This window comes from Prenolepis imparis, unplaced genomic scaffold, assembly GCF_030444845.1.
Source record: "Prenolepis imparis isolate NDT839.2.m4 unplaced genomic scaffold, iyPreImpa1.0 SCAF_1, whole genome shotgun sequence".
NCBI classification, from domain to species: Eukaryota; Metazoa; Arthropoda; class Insecta; order Hymenoptera; family Formicidae; genus Prenolepis; species Prenolepis imparis.
Window position 1 is genome coordinate 4,052,778 of NW_028141159.1, and position 23,981 is coordinate 4,076,758.

The 23,981-nt window shown below is 33.2% G+C and overlaps 1 long non-coding RNA gene across 1 annotated transcript in view; it reads right to left on the bottom strand.

The window, feature by feature from the left end:
* Window positions 1-19,555, bottom strand: part of LOC145942733 (uncharacterized) — a 42,269-nt gene extending 22,714 nt beyond the window's left edge. Inside the window, exons 1-3 of the long non-coding RNA XR_014426414.1 lie at window positions 19,176-19,555; window positions 18,575-18,819; window positions 17,935-17,979 (exon numbers count right to left, since the gene is read on the bottom strand). This is a non-coding gene — a long non-coding RNA (uncharacterized LOC145942733). The remainder of the gene's footprint in view (window positions 1-17,934; window positions 17,980-18,574; window positions 18,820-19,175) is intronic.
* Window positions 19,556-23,981: the final 4,426 nt, after the last annotated feature.

Below are 23,981 nucleotides of genomic sequence, written 5' to 3' on the forward strand. Positions count from 1 at the left end.
GATATCTAATTTTGTCTATTTCTGTTTTCCATTTACAAAGCAATATGTCTCAACTAGCCAGTGTAAATCGTAAAAGATGTTATATAATTAACAGGAAATGCTTCATATATACTTTCACTTAAAAAAAAAAATATATATATATATATATATATAATGTAATATTATTTTATTTAAAACCCCCATATATAAAAAAATATATATAATAATATAATACCATAATGTGTATGTTTAGTCAATGTAGTAAATTATGTTTATTCTAATGGTAATGAAAATGAAAATATCTAATCTTGACCATTTCCACTTTCCACTTATGAAACGATATGTCTTAACTAGCCAGTGTAAAGGTGGGTGTTATACAATTAACATGAAACACTGAGCCCCTATCAGCTTAAGTAAAAGCGCGATCCTTATATTAAGATTAACTCGGGTTTATCTTTCGAACGAGTGTTAAGTTTCGTAGCATAAATTGTGGCACGCATTAATAAATCATTTAAAAAAGCATCGTTTATTTTTCTCTACCAACTTTACTTCGAACACGTCCTTTTAAAATAATCTTTGCATCATTCTCACAAAGCCCAAAGGGAACTCCAAGTTATAAACGAGAAGAGAAAAACAGAGTCGGATAAAGGTGAAATTTTCAACTCGAATCGATTTCCGGATAAAATATTCTGCCCATTCTTGTTCTTTCATGTACTTTCTTTTGCGCACCTTTTTATATAAATTTCTAGAAAAAAATTTGTGATACAGCAGAGGAATGTTAAGAAATGCGTAACCGATAAGGACCACGAATCACACAAACAATATTTTATAAGTATTAATATTAATAAAAATGCTTTAAAATAAGAGCGTGCGTGTTTTATATAATACGAATTTAATATATTTATTTATATAAAACAGTAAGCAGAATTTTAAAGTAGCATTTAAAGTAGCGTAATAAGATTCCAGAACTCTCAGGATGTGCAAAACTTTCCATTTTATTCGTACGGTATTGCCGCATGACAGAACATGAAGGCTAAATCCACCAAACACAACAATAATAATAATACATTTTCGGATCATATCAATGCTACAAAACTGTTACTGTGCTAGCACTCGACCGAAAATAAAAGGAAATATCGTCGTGATCTTTTTTTCAGGTAATCGAGATAAACGAGTTTGTGAAGAACCAATTGGTTTAAGCAGCAAAACGCGTGGTTGAGTTCTCATTTATCGCTCCTGGGGGTCTTGTTTCATAAAGAACTATATAAGGACTTGTAATACTACACGACAACTAGGGCATATATTAATTCTTAAGTATGAGAAATTATATTTATAATACTTTTCATTTTTATATATTTATATATATCGAAAAGAAATAATGGAAATAATGGAAATAAGAGAAAAAATTATATATCATATCATTATATATAATCATCTTTTCTTTTGAGATTAAAATGAATATATCAAGATTTTTTTCTTTCCATGATTTTTTTTTTTTTATATACCTATTAAGATAATTTTTCATTTTTTTCAACATCTCTTCTTTCTTCTACTATATATAATTATATAATTATATATATAATTTAATAATATATATAATTATATATATAATTATATAATTTTATTGAAGTAATATAAAGAAGCGCTCAAAAGTTTATTTAAGGCTAAAGCTCTGAAGTTTCTTCTAATATTTGGCCATTTATTTAATGAAATAACAATTTAGCTATCATCTTGCGTGATGGGGCAAGCACTCCCACGATCGCAAATGCACGATTCCGCCGTTACACGTGTAATCCCGAAAATAGTTATCCTCGATCGCTGTCGCGACCTGTCTGCCCACTAGTCGTTCTGCACGATCTACTTAAAGATAGCGTATACTATTGATTACCGCGAGTGTATTTTATTGTGTCGCGCATTGAATCGAATGGCGAAATTAAAAAGAATTTTTCGCATAAAAAGATAATGTTTTAAATGCATAAATAATGAATCATATTTATACATACACGTATATTAGCATATACACAATGTATAATTATTATAAATATTAATATAGATTTTTATAATTAAACGTAATATATAAAACATTATAGAATTAATCTTATTGAAAAACTCCTCATTGAGATTTAAAAAATGCATCACGGAAAGCTTTCACGAATGAATTTAATTAAAACGATATAAGAATCGGCGCGCAAAAATTCAGGATATCGATTACATCATGTAGTGGCTATTGAGAGACAAGAATAATCATACGCGATCACAATTAATGCCGAGTAAGATATATCGATGCCGACACGTAAGCCTGATGTATATTGACAGAAAATGAAAGTCGTGGGATGAGCAGTATTTGCCGCCACCCCTGCATGGCAGTAGTCGACTGCCGTTTTGGATCAGCCGCGCTATCAGTTTGATGGACGCAATGAATAGCTCACGTTTTCCCCGATATCATTACTTTATCTTCGCGCGTCTGTCATTTGTTTTGCGTCTTCATCACTTTCCAGACACTTGCGTTTCGTTCGCGTCACATTCGATCAACCAATATCCAACCAATACCAATTCCTCCAAATATTTTAGGAGGCTTTATCGACATTATCAATCAAAAGAGAAGCGTCGAAGAGTATTCAAATTTTACAGGCACTCTTCTCGATCAAAATTACGAACGTAGGAAATTTTGGAATATATGCCAAATAGAATACATATACATACATTTCTTTTATTATGGTAAATTCTTCGCAAAGTGCTGTTAAGTGGGGAATCGTGAAACAAATACAAAAGCGCGATGCAATTAATTAAAATCGAGAAAGAGCACAAATCCGATTAACGTATCTGCAATTAGTTCAGAAAATTCACTGGGAATTTTAATCGCTCGTATTTGAATTATTAAATCCTTAATCGAAACTCAACTTTGAGCGTGTGTTAAATAATTAAGCAAGTAGACGTAGGATTCGCATTTTTCTTCCAGAAAAGTTCTATGCTCAAAATCCCTCCCATTCCTCGCAATTCTCATTCTCTAGTAATTATTATTCATGATGTACTCAAATGTTTCTACGTAATAACAATGCAATTAAGAACATTTGAATTGAACAAAAACACTAAAAGATAATAATAAATATTTAATTAAACTAATAATTTAAAAAATTTATATATTATAAGCACTAGATGTGTATTGTTAAAAATATTGAATCAACCATTCTAATTAAGAAGAGAGAAGAATATTCTTAACTTTTCATTTATATATAAAAATAAACTCTTTATTCTATGTATTCAATGTGTAAAAAAAGTTTAATAATAAAAAGTATAATAATATAACATAGCCAATTTACCTCAATATAATAATATATTTTAAAAGAGGTTGTTTTTCTATTGTTCAAAATAACTTATCAGATAAATTATAAATATATATATAAATTTATAATATCATCCACGATTTGGAAACAAGTTGGGAAAGTTTTTTGAATGTGTGTTAAATCTCATTCGTATATTTTGAGAATCAAATCAAATTTTATAACTAATTAAAACAAAGTTGAATATTGCATTCCAAATGCAACCTACATTACAACTTTTTACTAATTCACATATATCGTGCCCAAAATTCACCAGACGTAAGCTCTAGCAGAAGATAAATAAATTTATAATGTATAAATATCATCTGTCTTTTTCTACGATTTGGAAACAAGTTGAAAAAGTTTTCTTAGTGTACGTCAAATCTCATCCATATATTTTGGGAGTCTAGACAAATTTTTAGAACTAATTAAAGCAAAGTTAAATACTGCATTCCAAAGATGTAATCTACATTATAACTTTTTACTAATTCACATACACACACACACACACATCGTGCAGAAAATTCGCCGGGCGCAAGCTTTATCAGAAGATAAATAAATAGACGTGGTTTTTTTATGGATTCGCAACGAGCAATGAACAACAAAGGTATTTCTTTGTAATTAACCCCGGGATGCGCGTTTGTCTTCATTCGCCTCTTTTTATCATCCCTTTTACTCTTCTCTCCCTCAAATGTCCTCCCTATACCTCCCTTTCTCTTGCTCATTTCTCTCTTCTCCTCACCAACTGCCATTGAAAGCCCCGCTGCACGTTATGTCTAAACGCCAGCGAATAAAAGCTCGAAGCCAGCCAAGTGAGTATACGCTTCGTCACTTCTAATTTTAGCACAAAGGGTGCGGCACGCGCGTGTATAGGTGTAGATCCATCGTATTAGTATACGCGTATATATATATGGAAACATGGCACGTACATCGATAGATGCGTTAGTATATGTATATATATGTATTCATGGAGAACGTCGAAGGATAGAATATCTACCTATGGATTTCCAGTACGACGCGATGGCGCGCTCGCCGCGTTGGGGCGATTTTTATAGAATTTATCCTTTGACTTCGCGCGCCCCTCCCGAGTCGCCGCGGTGAGTTCGATTGAAATGCTATTTCCATCTCGCTGCACGCCGATGGCGAGGAGGCGTGATTTCGTCGCAAAGAAAAACCTCGTCGAAAATTGGAAAATATCGGGAAATGCGTTTCGACAAACGAATGACAAGGTGCTGGAAATTTCTGAAGAGGAGCGAGCATCCCTGAAGCATCACGAAATTGAGTCGACAAATCTTTCAAAGAATCTTCGAAGCGAAATAAAGTTATTTCGTTGCGATCTTGATGATATGTATCCTTTTTCGAGAGTTAGCTCGAAATACTGTTTCCATCTCAATATAAATCGATGTCGCGGAAACGACCAACGCGGTTTTACGGCAAAAGAAAAACTTCGTTGATAAGTATAAGTAATATTGATAAGTATATCGGCGAAGGAATAGAATATAGAAAGGTAATGAAAATGGAAAACCAGAAAATTGGAACAGTTTGTCACTCGGAAATATTTTTAAGAGACAAGAGAAATATCTTATCATAATTTTGAACGGATAAATTCTTCAATTTTATCATTTCGATCCATATACTATTTTTATCGCGTTATACATCAATAACAAAGAGAAGTAAATTTTTTTGGCAAAAACAATCTTATCGAAGATTTAAAGAACGATTGAAATTAAATGTTGTGCAGTTATATAAGTCGATGAGTTCTCTTCACAACTAAAATTTTCAGATCGGAACTAGTCAATCGCGAATCTTACGCGATATCGATTTTCTCGAACGTAATGGAGTTGGTCGAATCACTTAGGAGCACCTAGAAGTTCGCATGATATATACATATAGCGCATAATGATCGCATATAGGTATAAGTGCCATTAACTAAATGAAAGTGTCGCACAATATGTTCCTAGAATCTCGCCCGGGCTTCCTAGTCTTTTGAACAAACTCTCAAATGGAAAATTAACAGATTGGCGATTATCTTTTGCAGATAAAAGACACCTAAATATGCTGAGTTAAAACTCAGTTTTACACATAAAGAAGGAAGAAAAATATTAAATAGCTGTAATCGCGCAGATCATTTTTTATGAAAAGCAACGCAGAAATGTCATACAATATAAAAAGTGATAACTGCATTTTTTCGAAATTTTTGTAGAATAGAAAATGTAATAAAATTAACTATGTAAACAGCAAAATTTAGCATCACTCAAGTCGCGAAGGTAAACATGACTCTCCGCCTATCTTATAAAAAGATTTTTAACATAATAATAAAAAACAATTAATATTTTTATTATTTTTTGTTAAATTTATTAGAATCTCTTTTAACTATATAAAGACCAAATATAGTCTCTCTAAATATTGCAAGTTTATATTGTACAAATGAATAAATAAATATGCTCATTACAACGATATGTGACAATCAAATCCGCGTAACAACACAAATAACACGCGCCGTTGAAATATACAAATTTCCAATTACCGAGTTTTCGCGGTTTTACATTTCCGGCCGATAACGAGTTTATAAATTCTCATCCCACGCCAGTTTTTCTGACTCGAACGAATGTTTTTAATCGATATTCCTGTTTGTACGGTAAGAGTAATTGTAGCCACAGCGACAAAGACCGGTTTGTTAGACGAAAATTTACATTTTATGTCAATCGAAATTCGTCTATAGCGCATCCAAATGTCCACGTGATCGTTTTGGCAGATGTTGTACGGATGGATGAAAAAGAGCATTACGCGAGAGTTTTTCCTCCGGGAATATATCGAAAGAGACGAGAACAGGGGAACAACGATTCTAACTTTATATCTCTCGGTGATTCCCCGTGATAGCACTTTTTTGTGCTATACGCGATATTTTTCTTTTTATTTTTGTTGCTGAGTGACAGATCAAACCTGCGATGTCCGAGATCATTTTACGCGAATAAGGCAATTTAATAGCCTGTGAGAAATTAATTTCAAATATATGTCCCAGATTTTGCGTGTGCATTACATTGGATATCTCATGCTCATTACGCTTGCGTTTATCTGCGAATTCTTGGATTATTTTGAATTTTTTCTTAACAAAAATATAGTCACCAATAGTTCTTAAATTATGATTAAAAATCTATGCGGGCCTTTCTTTCACTTTCTTTATTTGTCTTCTTTTAATCATATTCTTTCAATAATTAACAAAGTTTTAAAATAAAATTTAATTCGAAAACTTTTCAAAATAGAATGTCGAAAATATATATCATAAGTAAATTTTTATTAGAATATAATCGGCTGTAAATCTGATAAAAAATCTTGCAACAAATCTTCGACATCCTATATATGTATATTTCCATAGATGATTTGAAAAAGCTGAATATGTTTCAAATACAATGAATTGATCATTTTCTACGATTTTTCAAGCGTACAAGAGCAAAAGCTAAATCCCAGCAAATGCACATGTCACATTTGTTTTTCGAGCACGTCGCTGATCCCTTTAGGGATCTCTCAAGGATGCAAGTGTTGTGTAAATGCATCACGTGATATTTGCAACGTGTAGCATATGGTGAGAGAACGTAGGGAGATACTCTAAGGGTGAATATAATTCTACGTGAGCAATCTGAACTTACAACGAGATTACGTAAGTTACCCTTTGAAGTCCTATCTCTCCATTCCTGAGCGTTTTTTGAGATTTCTATGAATGTCATTCTAAATGTCAGAAAAAAGTCGATTTTTCATATGACAGAATCACTTTATTAAAGTATGCTTTAATGCCATAATATTATATACTGGAGGAGATATTTACGATATTCCATATAATAGCTTTGTCAATCTTGTATGTATGTACACAGAAATAGGAAAATTACAGAAACCATTTAAATTAAAAGAACCAAAAAGAGAACTTACATATTGCAAATTTACATCTTAATATAAATAATTATGTCTCTTTGATGGAAGAGAAAGCACGTTACAAAATGCGAAAAGAATATCTCTCAGGATTAAAATATCCATATTTTGTATTCTAATCATGCTATGTAAAAATGTTAGCTATGTAAAATAACTACGATGAAAATAAAAAAAATTGAAACTCGCTCGAAAAATCTCTAAAACAATGCAACGCACGAAAAATGCATTTTATCACACCTTTTTTTAAATGACAAAGAACGAAACAATAGCTTGGACAAAGAATTTCAATAAAACTATACGAATATCCGGAAAAAATCGGACAAATTGCTAACCGGATGTATATCCGGATTGACACGAGACCTCGTGTGTACTGGCATACATGAAATCATATAGCGATCGTATTCTCGATGAGAATGCACCCACGCACGAATACAATGTTCGGCTGCTCTGATTGATAAATCTGATCCATCCGAGCGGAGGATTCTTGCGGATTGTGGCTGACGAAATCTCTACTATATACACTTTCACGCCTTCTGAGTGACAATCACACAACCATAATTGGATCTAGCTTTGCAATCTTGCGGGTGCTCGACCTTTTGCTCTCAAAAATGACCGACTCGGCTAACTCGACCTACCCGAACGATAAATGTAATATAACTTTTCTAACTTTTATTAGAGCCAATATTTGCTTTTTTCCTTGCTACAATAGAAATTTAGACGAGTAAATGTTAACGTTAAATGTCAATAATTCTCCGAATAAATATCGCTCTAGGTGAACTAAAGAAAAACACTAATTCATTTCGAGTGGAAAATGATTATTAGATAATTAGTTTTTTTATAACGTATTTTTAGATGACGAATAAAATTTATATTTTCATCCTTTTCCCCTCTTAATCTTCTCTAAATCCGCTTTTACACAATATATAATTAAACGTTTCAAAACAACCGTACCGTAATGATAAATGTTTTATCATAAAATGCTATAATTTCTGTATGTGATAATAATAATACCGCATCCGCGTTTCAAGATAATTGTATATTATTAGTAATACTCTCAATTATATATAGTCGAGTTTCCTATTAATATAGGAAAATGATTTTATATGTGAATATTGCATACACGATAATTGCACTCATATCGAAGTGAATCGATTTATTTTCACGATTTATTTTCTATCTCATTGTTAATACTAAAAATAATCACAAAGTATAGATGATGATAGTTTTAGATGTTTGTTCGTGAATCCGATAATTGCTTAATTGCATCTGTTTAGTGCACAGTTTCGCGATATCGCATGCCAATGACGTCTTTGGCATTTGACATATCAGACATTTTTGTCAAAAATATTCAAAACTCTAAATAAATAAAATTATTAAGAAAATAAAAACGTAGAGTTAATTATATGATCATAAAAAATTATAAAAATAATATACATATATATTTGCAGCGGAAAAGTCATATTTTTTATTATTATTTATTTTTTAATGTAATATTATTAGTAAAAATAGATTATAATATTTTAAGATTATAGATTTATAATATTTCAGAAGAAAAAAGAACAATCTCGATAATAGTATGTCGATATCAAAACTATTAAAAAGAATAAGAGAAAGAGAGAGATCTGATCATAATAAAACTCAAGTACTTTTCTCTCATAAATACTTCTAAACTGCCTTTGACCGTATGGCAAATGAATCAATTTTATATTTAATATATCGGCTGATCTTTTTTAATATATCGGTAATGATCCTTTTAAATATTTTGCAACTCAAAAAAATTGCTCATTCTTGAAATTTTGCATTTAATTTTTATTAAATCGAAACAATATTTAGACGTTCGATTAAATTGAGAAATTCACGAATATATATATATATATATATATATATATATATATATATATATAGGCTTGATTCCGTCCCTTGTGATAGAAGATCAGAGGGAGATTTTAACGGTATTGATTTCCCAAGCCCGGGACCTCGCACCATCTGCAACTCAAACTCAAGCTCCGCTAGCCTGAGACACCCCTTACGTGCCCCGAGTCACGACGTGTAAAGTTGCGTTACAAAGTGTCCCCGATTAGCGTTTATAGGTGGAGCACACTATAAAGATTTACACGAGAAGCGCATCGAAGCCGTGCCTATATTCCTGCGCGACGTTCCGTAGCATGTCGATTTAGAAAAAAAAATAAATAAAAAACTATCGCTTCTCAACGTCACCGAGCTTGAAAGAAAAAAAATATCGTCACGAGAAGAAAGGCCTTTAAAAGATGGTGTGATCTGGAAGTAATAGTTTCTTTTTTTTATCGATACAATAAATAAAATTGCAAGAGCTAAATACGCATGTAAAGATACATAAACGCAATAGTGATTTTTGTAAAAAACTTACATGAGATGCTAGATATACGTATAGATTTATATTACAATCTTATAAAATCTATAAAATAAAATAAAGTAATGAAAAATTGACATATACAAAATGCAATAAAAATCGTGTATTTGCTGTAACGTGGAAAGAAAGTAAATAGATAATATATGTTTTATTTTAATTTATTTCAAATAAATCTTATTAAAAAAGTTTTAATCAAAGAGAGAGTATTATTCAAAGCTCAATATAATATGAAGGTTTTGATTTTTGATAAAAGTAATGTACGAAAGCTAATTCCAAATTAGTCAAAAAATACGGTCAAAGGCAAACGTACTATTTTCCTCGGCATCTTGTTTGTGTGCAGCGTTTAAAAAGATAAAAAACGCGTAGAAAACTATTTTTATGAACAAACTACATACGTTGACGCGACATTCTTTTTATCTCCACGCCTTCGACTATGTAGCCCTTCGGCCGCGCATAAATAATCGGAGCAACGCAGGCGTTAAAAAAATCGTTGAGCCAGGAATGAAAATAGCCGCGGTTAAAAATAAATTCTTATAATACAACAAGCTTCTCCCTCGCTCTCTCTTTCATTACTTCTACTTGATCCCGCGTGAAATTATATTTCGATGTCCATTTGTGATTTTTTTTTTTTTTTCGCGACACAGATCGAGAGCGTCCTTCCTAAGTGCACGGACTATACCAGAATAGGACCGTTAGCCTTATGTAAGCCGCGCAAATACAATAAGTCGAACATGCCACGTGCATAAATCGCGAACGAGCCGGACTTCGTGCGAGCTTCTCGACGAGGAGCGAAGTCGCGAATGAACCGCGAACGGAAACGTCTCGCGCGACGTCTCGACGCGTCTCGACCTCCGCAGAGAGAGGCTGACCCGTCTCTCAGAAAAGCCTCTCTCATCTATTCCTCTTCTCCTTTTATTTCCTACATAATCGATAACCGTTCGATCGACGGTCGGCGGTACATTTCCGAGACGCGAACGTTCGAGAAAGAGAGAGAAACGCCGATATACGGCTGTGTTGTTGCGAAGAATGCGCAGGACGGCAGGTATAGTGGATCCTCGCCGAGGATCACGGACACTCACGTTTATAAATAACCGATTTATTTATCATGCTCGGCGAAGGTGCGCGATTATGGTCGTCGCGAGCCGCCATGCAGTATCGATCCTATCGACGTGTTCGATCGAGGGTGAATTCGAAGCGCGAAACATGGAACGGGATTGCAAGGAGGTTTTTTGGTTACACCGGATATTTATAGAGAAGAGCGGAGATATATAGTCGACATACACACACACACACACACACACGGAGAGATGGTAACTGCGGCTTCTCGTTCTGTAAAAGGTCGCCACCGATAAAGCGCGATAAACAAGCTGTGCTCGTGCATTTTTTACAACGCGTATATAAATGTTGTGTTAAAAATTTAACATGCTAACCAGGGATAACGAGACAATTTTTATTTTTAACGATAACGTCGGATCGAGCAATGTGGGTGACACCATCAATCTTTCACACGGATGTTTCGTAATCTATCAGAATGTTGTATATGTTCAATCGATTTCGAATGAGTTAAAAATAAACTCGTGAATTTTTCCGAATGTCTAAGTTGTAATATAATTTGATCGTGATTAATAATTAATATTAACTAAGAGAAGAACGATATACAAAACAGCCGCTCTCTTCTACATAAAATCGAATAGGAAATTAGAGTCTGATGGACTCAATGCAAGGCCAAGAACGCGTTCAAAGTTGAACGCCCGATATCACCATAAGAAAACGAGACGCCTTATTGCACACGCACACACCTACCCACAATATATTATCATCATTAAATTCGAGCGACCAGCTCTGCAGGCCGTGACGACGGGGATTTGATCGTTACGAGACGACGGAAGGCGCGCTGGCGATACCTGTTGTATGCCAATTAGACAGAGACCAATGCCAAGAATGCGCGGCGCACGTAACATGACGTGACGGCGCCCCATAACATTCGCACGCGCCGCTTAAGGGTCGAATAAAATTACGAGCGATCGCGAGAGTTGACTGGCGGCGAGTAACACGCGCGAGCGGATCGAAAGAGAGTGAATGGGGCCTCGGTGCCTCGGAAACGAGGACAAGGAACCGAGAGGGAGAAGGGACCTGAGAACCAGCGAGAATAAGATTACAGGTCACGGTTCTCTCGTCTTTTCTTTCTGTCGACTCTATACGACTCTATACGTCTTGCACTTGCACCTTCGCGCGGATACGAGCGGATCAAGGATGAGGCATCTTATGCACGCATGCACACTCGCGTGAAAGTAACTTGGGCGTAACACGTAGAAGAAAAAGAAAGCATGCGAGGAGAGACGGACCCCGAACAATCCGGCCAGGCAGTCGACGTGATTCCGCCGGTTCTTCGCTGACTGCTTCCACTGCTAGCTCGCTTACGTCCGACTTCGTTGGCTTTTATCGTGAAAAATAGAAACGGAATCACACTCCCCGACACTTGACGAAATCGTCACGGAAATGTATCTGTTGGAAACAGGAACCTCAGACCTCAGCATTGATCTTTGAACTTTGATAGACACCTCTCTCTCACCGTATGAATTTTCCAACAGTGATATTAATAATTGATTCGAAACGAAATAAAGAGAGTATCAATAATACGTGTCATAAAATACTTGCTGAAGGTGATTATTATTTTATTGTCATAATTATTTAGTCCAGTTAAAAATAACTTCAATTTTGCATCCTTTTCACGGAATTTAATTTATCTCTAACGTGCAAAATCAGATATTTCTTATCAATTAAGTGCGCGTGATTTCTAAAATTGTATTCTTAAATTGTATTTTTAAATTATATATGCCATTTCGTCCCTTATAATATAGTAATAATGATAAAAAGAGGAATAATTATTCGTCACAAAAAACTTGAGTAGAAAAAGCTCTTCCTTCAAGAGGTGATTCTTGAGTTAGTCAATCGTTAACGTGAATTTCCGTTGACAGATGTTCACTTGAAACTTACAAATGTATATCCGCTGATTGATATACCAGTCGACCTTGCAAATCTCTTCTAAGGCTTTAAATTTAGAGATGAAACGAGAGAATGCGAAACGAATATAAATCACGCCATAAAACGGAGGTAATTTCGTGAACCTTTTAGAGAAAAAGAGAGAGAGAGGGGCTTCGAATGTATAAAATTGAGTCGCACCTTGTCACAATTATATACTCATATCTGACAAAAGTTTCTCGCGTATTATAGCATCTTATCTATGCTATTGTATTATTAATTCATATAACCATAAAGATAATAATATTATCGATATTGTATATATAAATTACAAAGGCTTCTTAAAAAAAGTTTTAGCCTTAAAATAATTATTATTTACTTGTTAAAATTATTATAGTATATGTGTGTTTTATGTTATTAATACTGCTATATAGATATTTTAATAAGCAATAAAGTATAATTTTAAACCAAGTTTTTTTCTGGTTGAACGGAGTTGTTCTTTATAGGACATGAGATGCAACAGCCCGTATGCTATAGCGGAGGATAGTAAATATTACGGCACGTTACACACACATCACAAACACACACGCTAAATGAATGATACCGACTGTTAGGAAAATGTCGCCGTACGTCCGTCGTATACATCCTCGTCATACACATTCGTTCACGGTCCACCGAACATTTGTAGCTATTGAAGATATCCGGCGAAGTCCTTGGCCCGATAAGCGGAAGCTCATTTATCCGGACAACCGCGAGTCCATTCCCAGGACAATAACTAAGCGAAGAACACGCGATCACTCCCGGTTACGGCGATCTAACGACAATTTCTCCCGAGTTTTTTCCCGATCCATAGATGAATATTATCGTGGATGATTATTATCGTTGTCACGCTTCCTCGGCCGTATCAAAAATATCGATTACCGTAAGTAGAGCCTTTTGGTAATTATCAACATACGGTTCATTTCATCAGCGCTTTATAAAACGATCACCTCATCTAATCAGAAACTATGATGTAAGACGTTGTTATGCGCAAGTATTTCAAAGCGTCCGTATAATTAAATGTAATTAGATATATCTTCGTCTTACATCGACATAAATGTACATTCTAGTGTAAAATTAATTTTAATATATCGATTGTGTTCATAATGCAATAAAATTTTGCCGAAAGATTATCGTGACAAACACGCGCCGAATATAAATAGATACGGGACCGATATAAACAGAGGGAAAAAAAAGAGGAAAAGCGAGATAAAAGGACGAAGAGAATGAATGAACGAGGAAGGAAATGTAAGAGTGCAACGACGTGGAAAAATCGAGAGCTTCTGCCATTTCATTCTCGTATCGCCAACAACAACCACCAACGAGGAGAGCAACGAGGAGTGCGTTTTCAAGCACTTCGTTGGAAGCTGAACCGATGGTTGGTGGCGGTTCTCGCACACAATAAGATCGCGTTTGCTGCATCTCCCGAGAAACAATAGAAACGAAATAGATTGTCAAATGATAACGAGTCACAATGTAATCCCCTTTTGTATAACGTTCGCGCTCTTAAGAATATCCATTTAATTAGCGCATACGTGCTACTGTAAGTAGATACAGACAGTGTTGACTTCAAGTGAATTGTAGAACTACACATGAGTAAATACACAAGGTTCGAATATTTTTAATAAATTGTACAAGATACTATATAGAAAAAAATAAAATATATATAGATGTATGTGTGTATATTCAATAATTTTTTTATGTGAGTATTTAAAACATTTTTATAAATAAAGGCAAAATATGAGTTTGTTGGCACATCTTTATATGATGGAAATATAAGAAATACCTAAAATGTAAAAAGTAAAAATTTAAATCTGTTTCTGAGAGATATGTGATATATTTGTGAATTTTATGAAAGAAAGAGGATGAAAATTTTAATATTCCTCCAGGGCACATGAACATTCTGCTAAAATTAGCTCTGACTCTACGAAAATTCTTTTGTCAAAAAGTTTCTCAACCTTTCCTTCGCCGAAAGTAAAGAGTCTTAAGTAAGTACCTAAAACTACGTCACAAGTCCTCCTGAATTTATTCGGTTTCGAAGTTCAGTAAATCCAGATCGCGCGAAAAAGCAGGAAACTACCTGTTCTTTCTAAACTCGTGCTCATTTTATGCTCCACGTGATTTTACGCCTGCATGAAGTGTCCTCTAGCTTGAACACCTATTCGCCTCAAAGGCGAGTACAATGCAAGGTGTCTTCGAGTATCTGGTGTAATATAAAAAATTGCGCGGTGTTAGAGAGGATAAAAAAAAAGAAAAACTAGCTCGAGAGTTAAAATATCGAACCGACGGTCGACGTTAAAAAAAAAGAGGCCAACAAAGAAGATTCGATACCGTGATCTTACGACTAGATTTGTATTGTAATAAGTGAATCATCATGAGGTAATTTTGCATAAGCTAAAATCATCTGTCCAAAGTATCATCGTGATTACGTGTGCGATTCCGTTCGCGGACGGAAGAGGAAGTTCCTTCAAAGTCGCGGTATATATTTGATATTTCGAATAAGAGATAGCGCGCGATCGCTCGCACCCGGATGTAGATAATGCGTCAAATTTTGATACTATCGCGATGCGGTAAGTTTAAAGGTAATTCAGCGGCGGCGCATCCGGTTTCTATATGTGTATTTATGAAGAGTTTATCTTATGTTATTAAAATTATCACTGAGACGAGCTCACTTATCGGTTACATCATTTCACTGCACTTGACACACAAGTAATTTGATTATCATAGGTATATCGCCGAAACTATGCCGTAATTATATATTTATTCTCTATGTAAAAAAAATATAAAACATAATTTTTAATTTTTAAACATAAATTATATATGAAGATTTATTTTCTTATTTTCCATATATTTAAAAAGATATTTTTGGAGCAGATACCATTACATGTAAAAATAATTGTTTGTCGAGGAAAATCCAAAAGAGAACACAAGATGAGATTATTTTATAAGAATTACATAAAGTAACTACTAAGAGGTAGATATGATTTCGACGCGAGATAAACAAAGGGCAAAAGATGGCTACCGAGAGACGAGAGAAAATGGACCAAAGCGGCTCGCGGGTAATAATGAGGCACAAACATTAAGCGCAAGAACGCCTCGGGCATCGCCAAAGGCCCCCTCTTAGCACACTTAATAAATACGTTTATCGCTTCAGTGACTACCGTTCATCGGCTGAGTGGATCCAGTGACGTCACTGGCGTTTCTCTAACGTCATGTCACGATAAAACAAAACCGCCGCAGAACCGCGGCGAAGATATTGACCAGTGTCCACGTGCGGCCATGGCTCGCTCTTCCGTATTTCATTCCGACAATGTATTCCCTAGTATTACCTTGTGTGCCTTCGCTCGGCTGGGAAGCCTTACTTCTCAAACAAAAATTTCCGACGACAAAATGCGACGTAGCGCAGTCTTAGGTCAGTCCAGCGATTAGTTATCAATATCCAAGAACGCTGCGTTAAATTTACACTCGCTTGTTTTTATTGACGTTTACGTACATTAATTAATTAATGTGCACTCATCCAAAATAAATAGAAGTAGAATCAATGAAAGATAAGATATCAGTAAGATAACGATTTTCGTCGGTGATTTATGCACGTGATTTCTGTGTTCTACTATTGATCGTACAAATTGCAAATTTGCTTTTCTCCGGCGGAATAACGCGCATAATTCGATCGTTTCTGCAAGACGGTCGTGGCATTGAATTTTCACAATATATGTTCTCGCATTGTTCGAGGTCGCCATGCGGAAAATGCACTTCGCGGAATATGGATGCTACAAATTATGCCATACGCGTGTTGCAACTCGGGAAGAGCGGAGTACATATTAATTGCTCGCGATCGATCGCGTAAATCAGGACGATCGAGCCCGCGAACCCGAGATAATCGATCCGATCTCGAAGACAGAAGAAGAGCCTGCGAGGCAAAAGAGACTCCGAGAATTGCATTCTCTTTTTGCCGATTTGCAATTCGCTGATTCATTCGGGATTATCTGTTCATATTCCGGGTCTATTGTCGACCCGATATACCTAACCGAGCACGCCGGTCAAGTGACCTACATACGTGCGAGCATCGTCCCGTAGAAAATCCTATATTCCGATAAAGTGACGAATGTGGGTCCTGACCGCACACAGGGTGATAACTCGACCATCCTGTTTTCGCGGCTATGTATCACTTTGTTTTTGGAATACGCGGGCGTAAATTCGACTAAGAATAAGCGAAAGACCCCTCCAAAACCTCTCCCTAACCGAAGTATGGCAATGTCACGTCGCGACAAATTAGAGGGTGATCGTCGTTGTCAGAAAAGAAGTTACGGCGTTCTGTAGATATATCAAAGTTACGGCCTTCCATCATTGATATCTCCGACGAGTGAGAAGTCGATCTCCGAAATGATGGCAGTCACGCAAATTTGGAAACTCTCATTTGGGAATGCAATGTCATACCGTCAAAAGCATATAATTTATATTTGTCTACGAAAAGTGCGAATTTGTACGAAGAAAAAAAGAAAAAATTTAGATTTTCCATAAAATATATAATATTGAAGTATCGCGTTTTTATTGGACGCTATTTTAACTTATTGTTGTCTTTATAGACACACGTAAAGAGCTATATAATATCTGAAACATATCAGATTTGACATGTCTCATGTAAAGTAGCATCTTATGCATAAATATAAGAGGCTGCGCACAATAAACGTAATAGGGAACAGGGAATAAAAAAAAAGAAAATAAGAACAGGGAATAGAGAACAGTTCAATATAAAACATATGTAATATAATTTAGTAATGCAGAATAGAGAGAGAGAGAGAGAGAGAGAGAGAGAGAGGAACAGAGGAATAGTGCTAAAGTGATGAAATTTCTCTATTCTGTGTTATTAAATTACATTTCATATGTTTTATATTGAACTGTTCCCTATTTCTTGTTTCTGCTTTCTGTTCTCTAGTTCCTGTTTCTTATTCCTTTTATTGTGCGCAGCCCCTATATTTGCAATATTTTAATATATAACACAAAAATAATCGCCAAAAAGTTTTTATCATGTTCATGAATATGTAAATGTACATGAACCAAAGAAAACAAAATTTTTTAATACCTTTATTAGCTGTATATACTTTTTAGTTTTTTGAAGAAAATTATTTAATTGATTGCTTTAATCAAAAAATTAACATATGTATAATTTCTTAAATTCTTTTTATATAGAGTTAACATATGATTTTTTAACTTTTTTTCTGAATTGCGCTCTAGTTGATTTTTCGTGATTAATATATATACAGATAATGTTATATATGTATACATGCAAAATACACTCACCGATACGATGCACAACAACGGAGCCCTATAGTACAAAGCGTTGATCTATAACATATCAAAAAAACACAAAATATAGTTTTCAAAATAATTAATATTTGAAAAAGAGAATACGCAATTAAACTTTTATTTGTATCGTAAAATATATTGAATAAAATTACGTAATAAAAATTATTAAACTTTTTAATTATTTTTTTAAATCTATTTTATATAAAGTATAATAAAATTTAATTTTTAAAAATTTAAATAATTATAAATTAAGTTAAATAATTACAAATTGTATAAACAATATTAAAATTATATACATATATGTATATATATATAATAAAATTTTGTATTATTAATAATCTAATTATAATAAAGTTTAATGTAATATTTTTTAATTTTTCTGTAAATTACCTTAAATATCCATATTTATTTTTTTTCGCAAATTAATTTTTTTAATTTATTCCAAATTTATTCTTCATATTAACTCATATCTTTAACTTTATGTTAAATAAAATTTAAATAATAAATTTCTATAAATTATATATTATATAAATATATAAATTATATAAAAATTATATATATATAATTATATATTTATTTATATATTTATAAAATATTAATTTATATAAATTTGTGTTAATTATAATCTGTTTACCGTATGGTTGCTCCGCCGTTGCCCGATGCCTCCCCGAGCCTCATCTTCCTTTTCCTCTTTTCTCGTACTTATAGCGTCTTTTTGGCATTTACGCGCTCGCATTAATCAGCAAAATAAAATAATCGACAATTTGAACGACACTCCCGACGTTAATCGTACGCGACTCTAAACGCACTTCCGATTTTAATCGTACACATATTTTATGCGCTTTTGTTAATTAATTATACGCGACGCAGTGATGCCACCTGTAAAAATAATTATAAAGATTATATATCTTTCGCGATTAATCGAATAAATTATGTAAATTATATATAAATTATATTTCGCCGAATAAATTAGATCTAAATATAAAATATGATAATATAAAATATGATAAAATATCATTTTCATATAAAAAATTGTGTGTATTATTATAAAAATTTTATTATAATTTATTTAAAAAATTATTAAAAGTTATTGAAAGTTTTGAAAAGTAAAATATCCAAAATCCATCCCATGCATTACATTGTACATTTATGTAAAATAAATCGTTATCGCGGAGATAACGAATAATTATTGTACTTTTACAAGTAATAAGCGAAATAGGTTATAATCTACTTACGACAAGGTTACTCTGCCGTTGCCGGATGCCTCCCCGGGCCTCTTTCTCTTTTACTCGTACTCTATATGGAGTCTTTATGTACTTGCATAATAATACACGCTCGCGAAAATACGATTAATTACTACACACACACGCATTTATCAACAAAATAAAATAATCGCACGTTGAGCGGCACTCCCGACCGTTCATCGTACGCGACTCTTTATACGATACTTATTCCGATCTTAATCGCGCGATACTTTGTGCAAAACTTCCGACATACGTATACATGACTTTATTACGGCACTCCCGCTTTTAATCGTACGCATATTTTATGCGCTTTTGTTAATTATACGCGACGCATATTTGAGAGAACAGCACGCGACAATTATAATTAAACGAAGCTACTATCCGCGCGGCGCGTCACACAACATTTACGCGAGATGTCGCCACAGTGATGCCAACTGTCTAATTAGAAATGATCAGTCTTTCGCGAATAATCGATCATTGAAAAGATCGATTAACATAGAGCGCTTTACTCGACGTGCTTCGAACAATATTTTGATCGATCAATCAGAAGAAAGAAATATTGGCCTGTATTCAGAACGCACTTACAACGCTAACATCGTTGTAAGCGCGTTGTTAACAAATAACAGTGCAGTACCGAGCACTATTATTGGTTAACAACGCGCTAACATCTTTGCAAGTGCGTTCTGAATATGGGCCATTACATTTTTTTTTTACTTCAGAATAGTTTTTTTTTAATCGTGATAAGAAGAAAATGTTTCTTTCTCTTGATTGATCGATCAAGATATATTATTCGTCACGCCGAGTAAAGCCCGTATCAGACTACCGACTGCGAAGGCCGACCCGACTGCCGACTCACATCTGGCCAATCACAGCGACCCAGTCAGTCGGCGACTCGCTGTGATTGGCCAGATGTGAGTCGGCAGTCGGATCGGCCTTCGCAGTCGGTAGTCTGATACGGGCTTAAGGCGCTCTATGTTAATCGATCTTTTCAATGATCGATTAATCGCGAAAGACCAATAATTTCTAATTAAACAATTGGCATCACTGCGGCGACATCCCGCGTAAATTGCGTGTGACGCGTCGCGCGGATCGTAGTTTCGTTTAATTATAATTGTCGCGTGCTATTCTCTCAAAAGTACGTCGCATATAATTAACAAAAGCGCATAAAATATGCGTACGATTAAAAGCAGGAGTGCCGTATAAAGTCATGTATACGAATGTCGGAAGTTCCGCACAAAGTATCGCGCGAAAATCGGAAGTACCGTATAAAGAGTCGCGTACGATTAACGATCGGGAGTGCCGCTCAACGTGCGATTATTTTATTTTGTTGATAAATGCGCGTGTGTGTCGTAATTAATCGTATTTTCGCGAACGTGTATTATTAAGCAAGTACATAAAGACTCTATATAGAGTACGAGTAAAAGAGAAGTAAGCCCGGGGAGGCATCCGGCAACGGCAGAGCAACCTTGTCGTAAGTAGATTATAACCTATTTCGTTTATTATTTATTACTTGTAAAATTATAATAATATTACTTATTTACTCTCCGCGATAACGATTCAGTTTACGATGTAATATGTAATGCATAGGATGGATTTTGGATATTTTACTTTTCAAAACTTTCAATAACTTTTAATAATTTTTTAAATAAATAAATTACAATAAAACTTTCATAATAATTACACACAACTTTTTATATAAAAATTATATTTTATCATATTTTATATATCATATTTTATATTTAGATCTAATTTATTCGACAAAATATAATTTATATATAATTTATATAATTTATTCCATTAATCGCAAAAGACTATAATAATCTTTATAATTATTTTTACAGATGGCATCACTGCGTCGCCTACAATTAATTAACAAAAGCGCATGAAATATGCGTACGATTAAAATCGGAAGTGCCGTATAGAGTCGCGTACGATTAACGTCGGGAGTGTCTTTCAAATTGCGATTATTTTATTTTGCAAATTAATGCGCGCGCGTGATCGTATTTTCGCGAGCGTGTGCTGTGTAAGTGCCAAAAAGACGCTATAAGTACGAAGAAAAGAGGAAGAGGAGGCTTGGGGGGGCATCGGGCAACGGCGGAGCAACCATACGGTAAACAGATTATAATTAACACAAAATATAAATTAAATATTTTATAAATATATAAATAAATATATAATTATATATATATATAATTTTTATATAATTTATATATTTATATAATATATAATTTATATAAATTTATTATTTAAATTTTATTTAATATAAAGTTAAAAATATAAGTTAATATTAAGAATAAATTTGGAATAAAATTTAAAAAAGTAATTTGCAAAAAAAAATAAATATGAATATTTAAGGTAATTTACAGAAAAATAAAAAAATATTACATTAAACTTTATTATAATTAGATTATTAATAATAAAAAGTTTATTATATTTTAATATTGTTTATACAATTTGTAATTATTTAACTTAATTTATAATTATTTAATTTTTTTTAAATTAAATTTTATTATACTTTATATAAATTTAGATCTAAAAAAATAATTAAAAAGTTTAATAATTTTTATGACGTAATTTTATTAAATATATTTTACGATACGAATAAAAGTTTAATTGTGCATTGACTTTTTCAAATATTAATTATTTTGAAAACTATTTTGTATACGTATAATTTGTGTTTTTTTTATATATTATAGATCAACGCTTTGTACTATAGGGCCGTTGTTATGCATCGTATCGGTGAGTGTATTGCATGTATACATATATAACATATACATATAATGTATTAATCACCAAAAATTAACTAGAGCGCAATTCAGAAAAAAGAGTTAAGAAATTATGTGTTAACTTTTTCATTAAAACAATGAATTACATAATTTTCTTTAAAAAATTAAAAAATGTATGCCCAGCAAATAAAAGTATTATAAATTCTCGTTTTTTTTGTTCATGTACATTTACATATTATGAACATGATTAAAACTTTCTTGCGATTATTTCTGTGCAATATATTAAAATATACAAATATAGGAACTGTGCACAATAAAAAGGAATAAAAAACGGAATAAGAAAAGAAATAGAGAACAAAAAACAGGAGCAGGAAATAGGGAACAGTTTAATATAAAACACATATGAAATGTAATTTATTAACGCAAAATAGAGAAATTTCATCACCTTAGTACTATTCCTCTGTTCCTCTATTTTGCGCGTTACTAAATTATATTTCATATGTTTTATATTGAACTCTTCCCTATTTCCTGTTCCTGTTTTCTGTTCTTTATTTCCTGTTCCTTATTTCTTTTATTGTGCGCAGCCCCTAATATAATTAAATAAATATAATTAAAACCTATCTTCGCGATATTATTCTCCGTCTTGAACTGCATAAGAGGAAGAATAATTTATATGTAAGCAAATATTTCTATTTGTTTTTTGTTGACTAAGAATAGACATTACTGCAATTGCAATTTTCCGAAAGAAGAAAACAAAGACATGTCGGGTACAGATATAACGCATTACATAAAAAAGGTTACATCATTATCTACACGCTGCACGATCAAATATACACAACATAAGTTTCTAAACAACGGAAATCTCGTAACTTTTAATTTATCTAATGCTCATCAAATATTTTGACATTAAACATAGAGAATATTTAATAATTAACACATCCTGAGAGATAATTTTTAAGTATACTAAATAGCAAAATAAATTATATTTCAATCTTAATTAAGTAGTATAAATTAATAAAATAATCTAAAATAAAATATAATAAAATAGAATCTAATGTGTTATATGTTATGCAAACAAAAAAATAAATGTAAATAAACAAATTCGAATTCAAATTAATAGTATGGAAGCGAATAAATCGACAGTGGTCATCAGATTCGTGTACAAAAGGATATAAAATTCATCAGTTCAACAAAACAGTTGAGAAATTCGACGAGGCAAATCGAATTTTCGAAACCCTTCAATCTTTGATCGATTTCTTAAACGTACACGAGTCTCGAGATTAGCTTGGATTTAAACGTTACGTAAGAATAATGATGCGGATCAAGAATGAACACGTTCAACCGGTTTAACAACATTTTTACGAGGTTTATGAGTCGCGATGAAATCCCATTCTGTATTTCTTTTTTCCCCATAATCAAAGTTGTTTTGCGATGTATAAAAAGTATCCCGTTCCAGAATAAATTCTTGATTCAAAATAGATATTTCGATCTATACACACGAAAATCGTGACATTTTGTTTCAGCGCGCGACGAAACGCGCTTTAATTTTTAATTACGCGAATGAAAAACCCAGTTCTCGTTTTAGTTCCTGACATACGTCAATGTTTCAGCAGATGGGCAAACAACTTCATCGCGGTAATTATATTTTGACGGAATAAAATGCACGCATTCGCCGCGGTGAACTTTTTATAAAAGCGTTCAAACAATGTTTATATTTAAAATATATTATCTCTCTTGATGAAATAATATATTTATGTCATACAGTAGAATAATACAATATCTCAAAACAACGCCAATATGGAAGAAAATGTCATCCTTACACAGCCTCGTCCTCGAACAATCTTAGCATTCTAATTGAATAAAATTGTCAGATATGCATACGCATATATAGGAAACGCTATGATAGTATTTTATGCAAGGTTAATGCATATCTTAATACTTTATACTTATTATCGTTGCTCTCAAAAAATGGCTGTACTCCTAAAATTCTACTAAGCTCCTAAATTCTCCTAAATTCTGATAAGCCAATTTCCCAAATTTTTTTTGTAAATAAGTGTGCATATGATATTAT